Genomic DNA, 17,677 nt, shown 5'->3' with positions numbered 1-17,677 from the left:
TGGGCAAACTAGCCTGAGCCCGCTACATTCTCTTGGAGCCTGGGCTAACCAGCCTGAGCCTGCTACATACTCCTGGAGCTAGGCTAGCGGGCCTGGCCTGCTTCATTCTCCTGGAGCTTGGGTTAACCAGCCTAAACCTGCAACATCATTTTGGAAGCTGTGCCATACTCTACAAGACAAACTGGTACTTTTATTAGTTAACTTTACTATTAGAAAATTAATGACGATGGCATTTTTCTTAATTTTCTTATCCCTGTTGGCGACTTGGAACTTGAAACTGGGCATTGATCCTAGGGTGAGTTGTTTTAATAATATGGTGGGCATACAGGAAACCTACTATAGTGGCACAGAAACCAGCATTGATATGCACCAGGAACCATTAAACTTTAGTTGGAACCGGGACTTCTGGATGGATCAGTATTGGGATTTGCCTAAACTGCAGAATTTTTTTGCTTTGTATAATTTGTTGTTCTCAATTAATGACAGGCATTGCCTGGTTTCAGCATATGATAGGCCGGCTTCAAAATATACTGTGAAATGCAGATTGATTATTACACTACTCCTACTTCTATCTGGAAATGTGCAGCCCAATCCTGGCCCCTGTTTGCAATGTGTCCAGACCCGCGTATTTGAATTTAAATCAATGCCTGGACTTAAATTTGTTCATCTTAATTGTTTAGTTTCGTTTCTTACCCAAAATGGACATGGTTAGAATTTGGATCGAATCTACAGATGCAGACATAGTGATAATTTCGGAAACATGGTTGACGAAATCAATTACTAATGAAGATATAAATGTGCATGGGTATAATGTTTTTCGCAGTGACAGGCCGAAGAAAGGTGGTGGCGTAGCTATCTATGTTAAGTCAAGATTTGGTGCATCAGTTGTTCTGTCTGAGTCTTTTTGTAAGCAAATGGAGTTTTTGGCCTTAAATGTTGAGTTATTTAAGTCCCTTTCAATAACTGTTGTGGGGTGTTATAGACCTCCATCGGCCTCCAGGGAGGCTTTATCATCTTTAAAGCTTCTTTTATCCAGATTAAACTACAGGGAACTTTTATTGGCCGGGGACTTGAATTGGGACTGGCTGAGTGATGGTTCTGATGAATTTAAATCTTTCTGTGATTCTATCAGTCTTAGCCAGTTGGTAAATGTACCTACAAGGCCTAATCTCAAAAATCCAGATAAATCTCTACTTTAATCGACTTGATTCTAACAAATGTCCCCCATAAATGTTTATCCACGGGTGTCTTTTGTAATGATCTGAGTGATCATTGTGTTATTGCGCATCGCGAGGCAGTAAAATACCCAAATGTAAATCGCGAAATTATTAGAAAGAGAAATTTGAAAAACTTTAATGAACAAGCCTATCATCATGATTTATCTTTGATTAACTGGGGCCAGTTAGGCCTGTTGCCTGACGTTGAGCTTGCCTGGACACTTTTAAAGGGAGAATTTTGAATAGTAAATAAACATGCTCCTTGGACAAAGCACAGAGTGAAGGGACGGGAAAACCCTTGGTTTTCTCCAGAGTTGTCAGACATTATCCATCAACGAAATGTGGCATGGGCTGAAAGCAGAAATGGTGATTCTGCCACTGACTGGTCCATTTTCAGACAACTAAGAAATAAATGTACCTCTCTTATCAAAAAGGCTAAATCAGAATATTATTTATCAGTTACAAGTGAAAACCTCAATAATCCACAGAAATTCTGGAAAGTCATCAAGTCTCTCTCGGTGAATAAAAGTAATGAAGCCCTCCCAAAATTTGTCTTAAAAAACTCTCTCCCAGTCTATGACAGAGTTGATGTCTTAAATTGCTTTAATGAGCATTTTGTATCAGTTGGTTCTCTGTCCGAGTCGACAGGAGCAGTCGCTGTTACTCCATGCATAGAACCCCCAGTGTTTTCTGGAGAGCCTTTTAATTTAGTTTCTTTTACTGCGCGCAGGTGCAGCGGCACGGCTCTTAAAGCGTTAGATCACAGAAAACCTCCTGGACCAGATTTAATAGAGCCTTACTTTTTGAAAAAGGCGGCTGATTTTGTTGCAGAGCCCCTTACGATTCTTTTTAATTTGTCAATTCAAAACAATGAAATACCATCAGTTTGGAAGTCAGCTTTTGTTACTCCCTTGTTTAAAGGAGGTGATCCAGCAGTTTTAACTAACTACCGGCCTATATCTAACTTGTGTGTTTTGTCAAAAATTTTAGAATCCCTTGTTTCAGACCAAATAAAAGAGTTTTTAAACTCAAATGAACTCCTTTCTAAACTGCAATCAGGATTCAGGAAAAAGCACAGTACAATTACTGCTGTTACAAAAGTAATTAATGACATACTTGTCGCTCTTGATAGAAAGCAATTCTGTGCATCACTTTTTCTTGATCTGTCGAAAGCTTTTGACACAGTGGACCATGCTGTTCTAAAGCATAGGCTTCTTTGTCTGGGATTGTCTGATTGTGTAGTCTTCTGGTTCATGAATTATCTGAGTGACAGGACTCAGTGCATTAAATGTGATGGTTTATGTTCTGCATTAGTGAAGGTCCACAAGGGGGTGCCACAAGGCTCAATATTAGGTCCTCTCTTGTTTATTATGTATATAAATGAGTTAGGCCACAATGTGTCGGATGCCAATATGCATTTCTATGCTGATGACACGATTATTGTTTTGGATCATCCCCAGCTAAAGCGGTTGAGTTTTTGCAGAAAGCTTTTGATGCGGTTCAACGCACGCTTATGCAGCTTAAGCTGGTTCTCAATGCTGATAAGACCAAACTGATGCTGTTTAGTAATATTAAGAAGGTTTCTCAAGCTCCTCCTCCTGTGTTCACTTTGTCTGGAAATGTCATAGTAGTTGCTACCTCTTATAAGTACCTTGGTATCTGGCTTGATGATGCTCTCACTTTTAAGCCTCATATAGACAACCTTGTGAAGAAACTCAAACTTAAACTGTCCTTTTCTTTCGAAATAAATTTTGTTTTTCTTTTAAAGCAAAAAAGCAGCTAGTCACTGCAACATTTTTATCTGTTTTAGATTATGGAGACCTGGTGTATAGGACCGCTTCAGTACAATGTCTGCATAAGATTGACACTGTTTATCATGCGTCTCTGAGATTTATTACGAATTGTAAAAACTTGACCCATCATTGTGAATTATATTCCAGAGTGGGATGGCCATCGTTGTCCAACAGGAGATCAGGGCACTGGCATATCTTTATCCATAAGGCCATGCTTGGTCTGTTGCCAGCGTACATCTGTAGTTTAATCACACGGAGAAATGTTGGTTCTTATTCATTGCGATCAAATGATCACTTGCTGCTCTTTGTTCCATTTGCCTCGGACAGAACTGGGAAAAGGGCTTTTGTCTACTCTGCTCCTTCTGCATGGAACTATTTGCAAAAAGACTTGAAATTATCTGAACTTATTTCCTTAAATGCTTTTAAGTCCAGATTGAGAGAACCTGAAATGACCTGTTCAAATTGTAAATGTTTCTAATTATTTGTGTTGTATAACTTTTAAATACTTGTAATTGATTGTGTTTTTGCTGCCTCTTGGCCAGGACTCCCTTGAAAAAGAGGTTTTTAACCTCAATGGGACTTTCCTGGTTAAATAAAGGTTAAAAAAAAAAAAAAAAAAAAAGGAGACCTATTGTGCCCGGGCCGACGGGGGAACGGTGGAGAAGTGGCTGCTTAAAATGAAGCGTAGGGAGCGCGAGGGGCTACCCCCACCACCTTGACTTTTTAAAATGGCATAAGTGTTGTCTTTTCCTGGTTTTAAAGGCTGCATTACAGTAAAGTGATGTCATTTTCTGAACTTACCAGACTGTTGTAACTGTTCTATTATTTGCCTTTCCCCACTTAGTCATTATATCCACATTACTGATGATTATTCATAATAAATCTCATTGTGTAAATATTTTGTGAAAGCACCAATAATCAACACTACAATATCGTTTTGGTATCAATATTTAGGTATTTGGTCAAAAATATCGTGATATGTAATTTTGGCCATATCGCCCAGCCCTAATATGTTGTACATAATAGTTATTTAACCTTGACTTTTTAAATTTTCTTGTACATAATTATTTAACCTTGATTGTTTACATTTTTTTGTATATAGTTATTTAACCTTGATTGTTTACATTTTTTTGTATATAGTTATTTAACCTTGATTGTATAGTTATTTAACCCTGACTTTTTTCACTTTATTGTATATAGTTATTTTAATAAATCGTGTTATTTATATTCAAAAAGCCAATGCTTTGTCCTCTTTATTTATATCCTTTATATCCTTTGCCTTTAGGTCAGTTAGTCAGTTAAAACATAACTGTACTACTACTGCTGCTGCAGCCACGTACTTCACACTTCACACTACACACTTGGCCTCTATTGTCTGTCATGGTAGCTGTCCTGGCTGCTCTTTTGTCTCTCATGATGGCCCACCAAGCTAATACAATAGGGGCAGGGCATCCTCAGGCCAGACTGTCTCCCAGAGGTGTGTAGGGGTGTGTCCAGCCCCTTCACTGTCTTAAGTACAAATACAGGTGCAAAGTTTCTTTAAACCACATTCACTATGAAAGCAACACAGAAGAGGAACAACTCTGAGCCTGAGCCAGAGGCTGTGGAGCCTGCGCCAAAGGGTGTGGAGCCTGAGACAGAGGGTGTGTATCTATCTTGCTAAATTGTTTTAATCTGTGTGTGTACTAGTGACTGCATCTATTTAATATTAATAAAGACTAAAAGAGTTCTCTATTGCCTGTGTTTAGGGTCCAACAGTTTCACCCCTGCTGCTGCTGCTGCTGCTCCTCCTCCTCCCAAGAGGAAGAGGAAGCCACCAACATGCAAGATCTGTGGGTTGGAGAGGTCCGCTAAGAACGGACATACCCAGTTTCAAGGCACTCCCTACTGCCAACTTGGAGAGGGCCCTGATGCAAAGACACCACTGGAGTGGCGGCGGGAGCAGAGGAGGGCTGTAAGAGTCAACATGGCATCCATTGAGGGGATGCCACACAGAGTCACCCTGTGTCGATGGAGGAGCAGGATGCAGCAGGACAAGAGGGTGCTGCAAGAGGCGAAGGGGAAGCCCCAAAGCCAGCCGGGGGACACCTGTGGGATTTGTGGCAACACCAGGACCCTCAACACAGGGCATGCCTTTTACAAGGGCCAATTTTACTGTGAGCTGGAGGGGGGCCCTGGGTCACCCACAGCCAGGGATTGGCTTGCAGGTCAGCGCGCTCCTGAGGATGCCGGGAAAATTCCCAGAACAACTCTCTGGAACTTGAAACAAAGGATGATGAGGCAGGCTGCCTCCTCCAGCTCTTCTTCACCTGGGCCTTCCTCCCCTGTCTCACCTGCCTCTGGGCCTTTGACAAGGCAGCAGAAGGCCCTGAAGCAGAAGCCCAGGAAGCAGCGCATCCCGATCTGCTCCAGCTCTTCTTCCTCCTCCTCTGGCCCTTCCTCACCTGCCTCCCCTGCACCTGGGCCTTTGACAAGGCAGCAGAAAGCCCTGAAGCAGAAAGCCCTGAAGCAGAAGCCCAGGAAGCAGCACATCCCGATCTGCTCCAGCTCTTCTTCCTCCTCTGGCCCTTCCTCACCTGCATCCCCCGCACCTGGGCCTTCCAGGAGGAAGCGGAAGCACAAGCCCCACAAGCTGCGCATCTGCCAGCTGTGCCTCCAGCCGGCACAAAAAGACTATGGGCACAGTCGATACGATGGGAGAAATTTCTGTGCCCTATATGCAGGGAAAACTGTGGCGCTGTGGCTGGCGGAACGAAGGGCTCTGAAGGCACTGATACTGCTTTAAATATGTTGTAAATAAATGTATACAGTTTTGTTTAGTATACGGGACATATACACTGTCATGGTGCTGTCTGTTTCCTCTCCCCTCTCCCTTTTTTTTGTTGTCTGTCATGTGCTGAGTGGGTGTGGTGCTCCTGGCTCTCTCTCCCTCCTCGTCAAGACACCTGTGGCTTCCTGTTCACCTGATTCACATCCAGCAATCACCACTCCTGTTATAAAACCCCAGCCTTCCAACCAGTCTCTGCCAGATCGTCCGTTCACCCAAGTGGTAACACTCGCTACGGCCAGCCTCACTGTTTTTGAAAGACAGCCTAGTTTTGACTTTTTTGTGTTTTTGTGTCCAGATTTCCACTACCGCCCTGGAAGCCCAGTCTGCCTATCTGAGCCTTGTTCTTTTCCCGATCCTGCCTCTCACCTGTCTGCCCGCTCTCAGCCCCAGGGGATATCCAGCACCTGCATCACTCATTTGTTTTTGTTCAATAAACCTCAATACCTGTTCTGACCTTTTCTGTGTCTGTGCTTGAATCCAGGCAGCCCAGCCTAACATACACAGCAATAGTCTCTTTCATATTCTTTTTTTTCACGTATTCATATTATTTCATAGTTATAGTTTTGTTTGTGTTTGTATGTTCAAATAAACATTGCTTAATTGCCTAAAAACTGACTGACTGTCTTTTTCTGTGGATGTTTAAATAAATAAATAGACAATATAAAAGCACGTTTATAAATGATTTGACAGATAGGAGGAAAACACTGGTAACTGGGTCATCTGTTTGTGTCCTGGCATGACCTTTGAATTGATTTGATTGACAGGGCACGTGCACTTGTTTGCGATCCATCTTTGCTCGTCTCATGTAATGATCGAAAACAGCCGTTCTTTCCACATTTCGCTACGTGTGCTTGGGGGAAACAGTCGGAGCGAACTGTGGCGTCAGAGATTGAGGCCCAGGAGCAGGGGTGGAGGCGGGAATTGATCCACCGGGCAGGGACCCGTCTCGGGAGGGGCCCGCTGGCCGCAGGAGAAGAACGGGGACCAATTTTTTCGCCTCCTGGGTGGCTTCTTCTCTGTTCCAAGTGTTCCAAGATGTCCCGAGTTTCCGACCAATCAGAGAAGGTGCGCTTTGCTCGAGTTCAAGGTCCTGAACCAATCACACAAGTCCGTTTTTTTGCTCCCGACCTCATCCAATCAGAATGCTCTATTTGTTTCGACTGAAAAATCTCATCCTCCATCTTGGATTCTCGCTTAGCGAGCCCCGTTATTCACATTACGGACCATTACGGCGACAGTCGAGTGAGTAAACAGTCCTTCATATTTGTATTAAATATGAGCGCACAGCACTGTAGAAACTCTTATCACTGTCTGACGTTACTCACACCGACTTAACGCGGTGTTTTACGGTCCTTTGGGGGAACATCTGAGTGTTGTTAGCCAGTGTTGTTGACGTACAGTACAGTAGCTACAGTAGCGCTGTTTGGCTAGCGGGGGGACCCGACAGTGACACTCACGGAGGTAGACACTTGTTAATATTTGTATTAAATATGAGCGCACAGCACTGTAGAAACTCGTATCGATGTCTGACATCAGTCACACAGACTTAACATGGTCCTTTGGGGTATATCTGAGTGTTGTTAGCCAGTGTTGTTGACAGTACAGACAGTACAGTATTAAATTTTTTTCCGATTGCTAAACGACAGTGGGCACAACTGGAGTCACATGTGCAAAACTCTAACTACAGTCTGCACTACCTACAGTCACCTGAGCTAAACAGTTCACATCACCTGCAAAACTCATTCAAAGCAACACAACTCGTAACACACGTCTCAAACAGTATGCACAGGCCTCACTGAGATAACACACACTGTCACTCAGAACACACTGAGGGTAAAAACACTAGCATCAAACACCAATACAGAAATTACAAACTTTCTCATCTTTACAGTTTGAACAATTTGAGTGACTTGACACTACTCAACAGTTTATTTAAGGAAAAAATATAGATTGTATAGCATACCAATTTTTACATAAGGTAAACAAGAAGGAATGAAAATCAGCAGTTTTCTTCAATAAAGTATTTTGTCTCTAGTAATTTATGGAATTACTGGGGAAAAAAAACTAAAGGTACATAACAGTACCAACGAATAGTGTGACTAATCCTGCCTCTCTCCAACATCATGTGGCAAGTTTTCTTCATCACATTAGATGTCTGCATCATCTCTAAATACAAATGAATGTGGTGTTTCCATTGCTTTCACCTCCATTACTTTCTGAAAAACAGTAAGAACACAGTTTTACTATTGTAAAGATATAGTGTTTTTCACTGTTTTTTATAGCTGTGTACATAACCTCCGACATCTTACCTGGACATGTTGGTATCTTTGCTCTTTTACCCGTTTCTCTCAAACAGTACAGTGTAGAATTGTTTCATTCTTATTTGGTGTTTGTATACAAAAAAAGACTTTCTGAGCTTTCTCTGTATAAATACCATATATGTTCACTAACTAGTCTAAAATAAGACACTTGCTTAGGCTTTCAGCTAAAATTGCATTCAGCAGTGTTTGATAGGCACCAGACTGAAATCTATTCTGTTTTGAATGTGTGGTTTACAGTTTTGACAGCAGTGTGTTAGCATTTGAACAAAGTGCTGTAAATCTACAGTGTTGTGCACGTTGTGGTTAAAGTCATGGGATAAGTGTGTAGAGTTTTGAAAACTGTGTTCAAGCAATGATAAATGAACTAGAGTTTGGTCCACATGAACTGCTGCTGTGCAGACTGTAGTTAGAGATTTGCACATGTGACTCCAGTTGTGCCCACTGTCATTTAGCAATCGAAAAAAACTGTAACTACAGTTAGCAAACTCATATTTCTGTCTGACATTAGTCACACTGTTTTTACGGTCCTTTTGGGGAGTGTTGTTAGCCACAGTGTTATAGACTATTACCTGGGTCAGCATGTTAGCTAGGCGCTAAGTGTATGCTGTCTAATTTTATTTTTTATATATAAAAGATGTCGTGATATCTGTGAAAATGTCATGAAACTGCTCCGATTAAAAAAGAATTAAAGAATGAAATAGTGCAGTTGTAAATATAGGGATGAGTGTGTGCTAACTGTGTTATCCTCTGTGTTATACATTCAGACATCATTCATCGTTCTTCATCTTTACTGTAAGTACCTATTTATTTCTTTTTATGTTGAAATGTCTACTGCAGTATTCAGCTAATGTTCATTTATTTATGTAGATGGAGAATCCTACTTTCAGAAGCATTCAGCAGAAGGGCCCCTAACGGGACCCTTCTGCTGAAGGCTTCGGCCGAGGCCCAAGCCCTTGCAACCCGGACCCGGCCGCCTGGCAGCCAGGCCCCCTACAGGGCCAAGAAGCAAGAGGAGGTGGATGCGGAGGCCTGGGCCCACGTCAACTCCGAGGAGCAGCAGCAGCAGCAGCAGCAGCAGCAGCAGCCGCCAAGCCTCTGTCTCGGCCGCAAGCCAGAGAGCCAGGAGTACCTCACAGTAAGTGTTTCAGTGTAAAGCGGTCTGTTTGATGTACCTGGATGTGTTTGTAATGTTGTCTCATTATAAATGTTGTTGTGTGTTTTTGTTATAGACCTCTTGGTTCTGCGCTTGCGGCCTTTGTCTCAGGGCGGCGTTCTCTGTCTGCGGTGGAAATGCAGGCAAAATTAAAAAAGATTGTTCCTAAGCCTGCATTTCCAGGCAAGTCCAAAATACTAAGTTAAATGTTTATACTATTGTTTTCCCTGTGATCACTTTGTAAAGTTCTGTTCTCTGTATGATTACAGCCTCTTCTTTCTGGCCCTTCAGACCAGCTCATCCCTCCACTTCCACCCAGGAGCCCTCCGATGAAGAGCTGGTCAAGGCGGTAGTTGACTTGGAGAAGTGTAAGTAAACAGTCAAGTAATATTTTACAATTTGGCAAATTGTTTATGACGATGAAGCTTGAATTCATTGTTAACCGTTGTATTTATTTTGCTTAAAACTGTTTCCATAATCAGAGGAGGAGAGGAAACGACAGGTAGGTTTGTGTTAAATCAGAAACGGGTTACGTGGTGTCATTTCAAATCACTAACCGAGATGCTGGCAACTCACCTATCATTCAAATCACTAACCAACATGCTGGCCAATCAATCATAACATCCCTAATCATTGTATGTGTAGAGTAACATTTGCTTCTTCATCCTTTAGTTACCTGTGTAATCTGTCTGCATCACTCACTCAACCTCTGTAATGTGTTATCGTCAGTTTGTCTCACCCCCGCTTTCTCAGCTTCAGTGGTAGTAGTAGTAGTAGCAGCAAGGGGAGGTCCCAGCTCATCAAGGAGCTGAACGTATGGTGGTACCCTCCCCAGACCCGGCCGATCTACACCCAGCCTCCCGCGTCCCCCGACCCCTTCTTTGCATGTCGGCTGTTCCTGTGGATGCCACACAGGATCTGGCATCTGCAGCTGACATGCCCCCAGCCTTTGTGCACCGGTACCATGACAAAGGCTGGGCTGTACAGGACCATCCGGAGGGTCCTGGACATCGACGGCTGGTATCTCATGGCCACTGAGTACCTAGAGTGCCGTCGGTGTAAGAAGAAGGTCGGAGGGTGGTCACAGGGCATCATCAGGCAGCTGTCCCCCACCTACAGCTGCCAATTCCCAGCTGTACTTACGTACAAGTAAGAAATCTCAGTGTATGTTTAACATATTGTGTGGTGTATATATATGTTTTGCTGTATATAATGTTTGTTTTGTTTCTGCAGGCTGTCCTGTGACCTTAGGGTGGTCGCACAGCTGAGGTCTCCGCACTCTGGGCAACAGTGCTACCGGCTGTGCAACACCCTGCGGGGGCGGCGCCTCAGATGCCTGGATGCGGAGAGCTATCGCGTACCTCGGCGTGTGCGAGCAGTTCCTGGCCTTGTGCACGGTGAGGGGGCAGTTCCCACCACCACCCCAGATGCCCCCTCTCCCCTCCGCCGTCTGGCTGTTAACAGTCTACAGCCATGACGTCCTGACGCGGCTGGAGGAGTACAACGCCAGGATCACGTCCACCTTGGGATTCATCCTAAAGATGGATTCCACTAAGAAGGCAAGTGAAGTTTGTGACCGTTTAATATTTTCATAGAGCTGCTTTTACGGCACAGCTGTGTATTCATGGACTCACAATAACATGTACAATCTCTCTCCTTAAGGTGACGAAAAAGCTCGCAGGTACCGCTGAAGGCATGGCCGCCTGGGTTACCAACGTGGGTAACGAGCACGGGCAGGTCCTCATCAGTGTCCTCACCTGCTCCGAGGGCACCGAGGGCCTGTCCCCCATGGCGGTCGGGTTGATGAGGCGGTACCGACTCGCCGGGGTACATCCCCCCCAGCTGATCTACGTGGACCGTGACTGCTGCAGCCGAGACGGCGTGTCGAAGACAGCTGCCTTGTTTCAGGTGTGAAACTGAGACTGTTAATAGTAATGCTCATAATAGCTTTCATTATCATCATTATTATATTATGGACTATTATGTATAATTTTGAAGATGATTATGACATCATGAACACTGTACTTATACATATATACTGTGTATATATATATATATATATATATATATATATATATATATATATATATATATATATATATATATATGTTATAAAAATTAAACCACATTATGTTTCTTCTGTCACAGGAGTGGGGACAGCTCGAGGTGAGACTGGACATCTGGCACCTGATGTGGCGCTTCGCATCAGGTGTCACCACAGAGACCCACGAGCTGTATGCCCCCTTCATGAGGCAGCTGTCTCACTGCATCTTCGAGGTGGACTCGGGAGATGCCCGCCGTCTCACTGAGGCTAAGCAGTCCCAGCTGGAGGGGCACCCGGGATGGTTGGCCTGACTGCGCCCGAGGTCGTCAGGAGGATCACAGGGGAGGAGTGGAGGCTCCACTGTCGCGTAGTCGGACACGTGGAGCCGAGTCGACCTCCTCATCCAGGAAATCCCCGCGACACGCTGGCGGACCAGCCGGGACAACACCCTGGACATCCCGTTGCTGGATGCTCTCCGCATCCAGGAAATTTGGAGGACGCAGAGGCCCCACCCCAGCTGCATCCAGGACCCCCGGGGGGTGCAGCTGTACCCCAGACGGGCAGGCTGACAAGGCGCGGAGTCAGCCTGCCCGTTTGTCGTCGCGAGGGGCTCCACGTCTCTGGAGTCCTTCCACCTCCACCTCAACCGGTTCATCCCAGGTACTTGCATTTTTGTTTTTCGGCTTGTGATCAAATAATCTGTATTCACATTTCATGAAAACTCTTGAATAATTTTTTATCTAAAACCTGCCTCCTCAGGGGCGCGAGCCAGTGCTATGCACTTCCAGGCGTTCCGTCGGTCGAACTGGAGGTGGAACGAGGACCGCGCAGCAGCTGCATCCCCGGTCGCGGCTGAGGAACAGGTGGGGCCTCTGCACTCCTACAGTGGCCACCTCAAGCACGTCCTTAACCAGAATAGCCAACGGGTGCTTGGCCTTCCCATGGTTAAGGACTTCACCAAGCCTGCTGAGTACACAGGTATGTGTGTGATGTGAAAAAACACTTTATTCTAACATGATAACTATGAGGAAAAGGAGCACTGACGTATCCTTTGCTTTGTGTTTCTGCTGTATGACAGGGGAGCTCATCGGGGTTGAGTACCTGTACCAGCAGACAGGCAGAGTGCTTGAGGTTGTCAGCTTGGACCCTGACACTCCGGACGAGGCTGCTGCCATCGAGTCCCTTGGGAGGGACGAGGGTTCGGGAGGGCCGTTGAGGACCCAACGATCTTCAAGCCCATACCTTTCTCCATAGCCAGCCGCACAGTGGCAGCAGCTCGGTCAGGTGATCCAGCTGACGCACCCCCGTCTGAGCCATCCGGTCCGGCCGCCCCTCAGCGACGTGCCTCTGTCGAGGTCCCAGAAGATCCTGCTTCCACGCAGTCCTCCTCAGAGTCTGAGGTAAGTTCACTGACTACCAACTGATGTGTTCTTTTTTCTTTTTGTATATGTGTTACATGTTTTATGTGTTTTTATATGTGTTGTTGTGCTTATGGAACATGAAAAGAAGATGTGTGGAAATGATTATCCCTTACGGGACATTAAATCAGATTATGACAGTATTAATAATAATAATGATCATAACAGAGTTATAAAATCATTTTATTTCAGACAAACTAAAGTACTAAATGTTTCCCCGTGCTCTTTTTACTTAGAGTGATTTCCCTTTCTTGTGTTTCTTGTCAGGAGGAGATGGAGGGGCCTGATGGTCAGCCAGGATACCAGCATGTCCTGAGGCTGGCCCAGACCCTGCTGGAAGCACGGAGCCTTCTGGGGCTTTCTGACAACAGGGTAGACAGACTCATCGTGCTCTGGAATCGCCTGCCAGAGCACGACAGGGGGCGAGTCGTCTACCCTCCCAGATACCGGGAAAGGCAGCCTAAGGGGCGGTTCAAGAAAGGGAAGGGGAAAAACACCCCCTTCCCTGGAAAGGAGAGTCTCCAACGGTGAGACTCTTTGCAAATATTATTTTATTAATTCTCTAATAAAAACATGCTTTATAATAACCCACTCTGTGCTTTCTCTCACTGACTATTTCAGCTCTCTTCTCGGACCGTACTCGGGCCCTGCAAGCTGGCCCAGCGCCAGTCGCCTGGTGGAGGCCATTTGCAGCCAGCTCTGCCAGCTCTACCCTTCGGACACGCGGGTTTTGGGGGTCAAGAGGATTTGGTGGTCCCTGGTCCTCTCGGACTACGTGGCCATCAGAGCGGCAGTGCTGGCCAGCCCGAGGCTGATGGCTCAGACGGACATCCAGCTCTTTGAGCTAAACCAGAGGACCCTGTCCAAGTGGTAAGAGTTTAACATAAAGCTGTGTTGATGTGTTGTAATCTGCGCTGTGATTTATCTTTTGATGAAAGCTCTAGAGTCTAAAAGCAGAATATGTTCTGTCTTCCAGGTTCTCTCAGCGCCAGAAACAGCAGGATCAGGCTGTGCTGCTGCAGGCAACTGGCGTCGTGCCTGTGGCAGCACTGGCTGGGGAGCCTCTGCCTCCTGCAAAAGGGCTGTCCTGTGTCCAGGCGGGACAAGGACAGCCCTTTCACTTCAACATCCCCGAGGAGCAGCCCGGCCCCTCAACAACAGGACTGCCCACTCCTCCTCCTCCTCCTCCTCCTCCTCTCCCCCCCCGCCCCTCTTCCTCCAGATGGGGAGCAACCAGGACCCTCATCTGGGGGCCTACGCCCCACTCCTCGACCACTGCTCCCGGGTCCTGCTCCTCCTCCTCCTCCTCCTCTTCCTGCACCACTGACTGTGCCCAGGACAACGGCGCAGGAAGGCGTTGCGGGAGGCTGCCGCTGCAGGGCTGGGACCACTGCCCGGGAGCAAACCCCGCCCGACGATAATGCAGTAGCATCTACACGGTGGTAGCCAGTCAAAAGGCTGGAAAAACGACGTGTGGAGGCGCGTGGCATTTGCGCGCTACCGACGGGAGAAATCAGTGGAGGAGTGGACTGCGGAGAGGAAGAGGGAAATGGCCAGAGAACCAGGGGGCCCGGGGCTGTGATTTATTTATTTTATTTATTTCCTTTTCTGTCTCCTCGGGGAAATGTTTTGTATTGTTCTGTTTAGTTTTCTTATTTTGTTTTGCTTTTATTAGTTATTGTGTTGGCGTTCTAACCTCTGGTGGATTTGTGAGGACTATGGTTAACTGCTCCTTCTCAGAGTAGAGGTAGAGGTTGTCCAATACCATTTTTTGCTTCCCGATTCTGATTCCTGAAATTGCGTATCGGCCGATACAGAGTACCGATCCCATACCAGTGTCATATATTTTGTTTGTTTTTTTAACAGCTGAATACTACTAGCCCTGTATGGATGTGATATGATATATAACAGCTGCATACTACTACCTCTGTATGGATGTGATATGATGTATAACAGCTGTATACTACTATCACTGTATATTATTTATATCTTTTATGCTGGAATCCAATCTGAGTTTTCTGTTACACGACTAAAACTACTTTTGAACTTACACGTTCCACTTCCTGAGACTATTGTGCAGAGGCACCGTGGCTTATTCTGGCGCTTAGCACTAGAGCTGGGCAATATATCGATATTATATCGATATTGTGAAATGACACTAGATATCATCTTAGATTTTGGATATTGTAATATCGTGACAAAGGTTTTAAAGGTTTTAAAGGCTGCGTTACAATAAGGTAATGTACTTTTCTGAACTTACCAGACTGTTGTAACTGTTCTATTATTTGCATTTACCCACTTAGTCATTATATCACATTACTGATGATTATTTATCAAAACATTTCATTGTGTAAATATTTTGTGAACGCACAACACTACAATATTGTTCTGGCAAAGACTACTAGGAGGGTGCCTTGTTTTAATGATTTAAGTGCCCTGCTCATTTTCAGGTTGATAATTGTATTTTATTATGTGTTTTTAAAAATAAAAATCTGAAATTGCACTTTGTTTGGAAGGTTTATTATTTCTGATAATTTATGATGTATGACATTTCTTCTAGCATTATTTTTAAGTCTTTGTGTGTATATATATATATATATATATATATATATATATATATATATATATATATATATATATATATATATATATATATATATATATGTGTGTGCTGGCTCAGGGGTCAAAGGTGCAGAAACACAACAGCTGGCTCAGGGGTCAAAGGTGCAGAACCACAACAACAGCTGGCTCAGGGGTCAAGGTGCAGAACCACAACATAATGAGTCAGACTCATTGGTATTGGTGATTGGTTTTCTCCGTCTTTGCACGCCGCGGCCGGGGATTGAACCGGCAACCTCAAAACTTCAACAAAAGCCCAAAACTTCCCTGGCCCCCCTCCTTGCGAAAACAGAGAAGAATGCGCCATAAATTCGTGAAGCGTTACCACATTTTGATCTGCACGTGTTGCCCCAAGCTGTTAAAGACATGAATCTCTGCACTAAAGACCCACTGCGGGGGCCTTCTGAGGAGGCGTTGACATTCACCCGCCAAAAGGGGGTCCCTGCCACTGCCCCCAACTGGTGCGCTCTGAGGCGAGGGATAGGGTTGCAGAGAAGCGAGGCGACCCCCCAATCATCGGCAGGTGCAGGGGTCAGACGTTCAGGTGGCGGCTTCGCGCAACGACGTGGGATACGTTGTGACCATCGCGTGTATCCCCCCGGCGAGAGAGACAAAGGGGGCAGTAGTAAGCAGAGTGCCCTCATGGTGCACAAGGATGCCCTCGTCTCCCTGCACGGCTGTTTCCCGCTGTCAAACCATTGAGTCAAAACGAGCGGTTCTTGCGACAACTCCCGGCCATGAAGTCTGCAAGCCACTGCGACGCATGTCGCGCTTGGTCCAGTATCAAACACAACCGCGGGGCAGCTCCGTGCGCATTGTTATTTGGTTTTACACAAGACAGAAGAAGGGTGCACCGTTCCCGGCCGCGCTGCAATACCGGGTCGATGCGTGGAGCGAATGGAGCAAGCCCCTTTTTCAACTACATCGGCAAAAATCCATTTAATATGTTGTCCCCTGATAGAGGACATATCAGATATTAAACTGATAAGAACAGATTTTTTATTTTTTTTTTATTATTAAACACATTATTCATCATAACATACAACATAATTCACAATGTACACACAAATTCATCTCCAACATGCATCCTATACTAAGACCATTTTCAAAACAAACCCTACACACAAATTAAACTACCAAACCCTTTATCCATACTTCGGGAGGTTACCATTCCCACCCAAACCCTCCTTTCCACCTCTCCAAGGCAGCATGCTTCCCCCACATTTTTCAATGTCCTTTTTGATTCTCCCCTTCAAAACAAATTCAACCCTCCTTATCACCCCGTCCACCCCTCCATCCCTATTCCTCTTTACCAGGTCTCGCCTAGCCCACCACAAGCTCCTCTTCACAATACTAACAATCAACCACATAAGAAAATTGTGCACTCCCCAAGCCCCACCCCTCTGTCCACTATTCCCCCAAGTTAGTTTAAGCCCAGAAACCATCTGCATCCACATTGGTTCTGCCCTGCCCCAAACCTTACCAAAAGACGGACGTCCCACAAGACATGTCTGACTGTCTCCTCCTCTGAGCATGCTGACCTAGGACAGACGGGGATCTCGCCAAACCATGCCTATACATTACATCTCGTTACCGGCAGGCACCTGTGAAGGCACAACCAATTAAGATCCTTAAGTCCATTTGTCAAGCCCCTTTTGGCTGGATACCTACCTGCGGATGGGGTACCAACCACAGGAGGTGCAATCCCTTTCTTTCTGACCTCTCGGTAGAGGACCCCTGATGAACCGCTTACTGCTGTGTGTGAAATCTCTGGATGAGCCCGCGCATACCGGCATGCGGAGGTAATGCCATGGCAACTGCTCCCCCCGAGGTGCCAAATTGCTCCAGACCATCAGTCTTCTGTTTTGATAAGCGAAATAGAGCCTTAGGAAATATCCTGATGGATGCACTACCGGAGCTGACAACTCCCTAGACAAAAACGACACAAACATGCAATCCAGTTTCAGCGGGGGGGTGGCACATCTCTCCCCCTGATTCAACATCAGCCATCATGCGCGCCCTCGCCACATACTCATATCTCCCACCCCACAGGAAACTGAAAACAAGCGCGGGTGAGAGGGCACGGGGATATGTACCAAATACAAAGAGACGGCAATACATCCACCTTCAAAACAAGTTACCTTCCCTACAAAGTCAGGCACCTTCCCTACAGGTGTGAGCTTCCTTCCGGGTTCACAGAATTCGCCGACCAGGTTAGGTCGTTGCACTGTGAGCTTTGTCAAAGCTGACCCCTAGTACCTTCAGTGGTCCACTGATATTAA

The 17,677-nt window shown here is 45.5% G+C and overlaps 1 non-coding gene across 1 annotated transcript; it reads right to left on the bottom strand.

Annotated features, from left to right (window-relative positions):
* Positions 1-16,238: 16,238 nt before the first annotated feature.
* On the bottom strand, positions 16,239-16,424 carry LOC120553833. The gene has a single exon (XR_005638234.1). It is a non-coding gene; the product is annotated as a U2 spliceosomal RNA (small nuclear RNA).
* Between the last annotated feature and the right edge of the window lie 1,253 nt (positions 16,425-17,677).

Source organism: Perca fluviatilis, chromosome 23 (assembly GCF_010015445.1).
Source record: "Perca fluviatilis chromosome 23, GENO_Pfluv_1.0, whole genome shotgun sequence".
NCBI lineage: Eukaryota > Metazoa > Chordata > Actinopteri > Perciformes > Percidae > Perca > Perca fluviatilis.
This window is presented reverse-complemented; position numbering and strand designations above follow the sequence as displayed.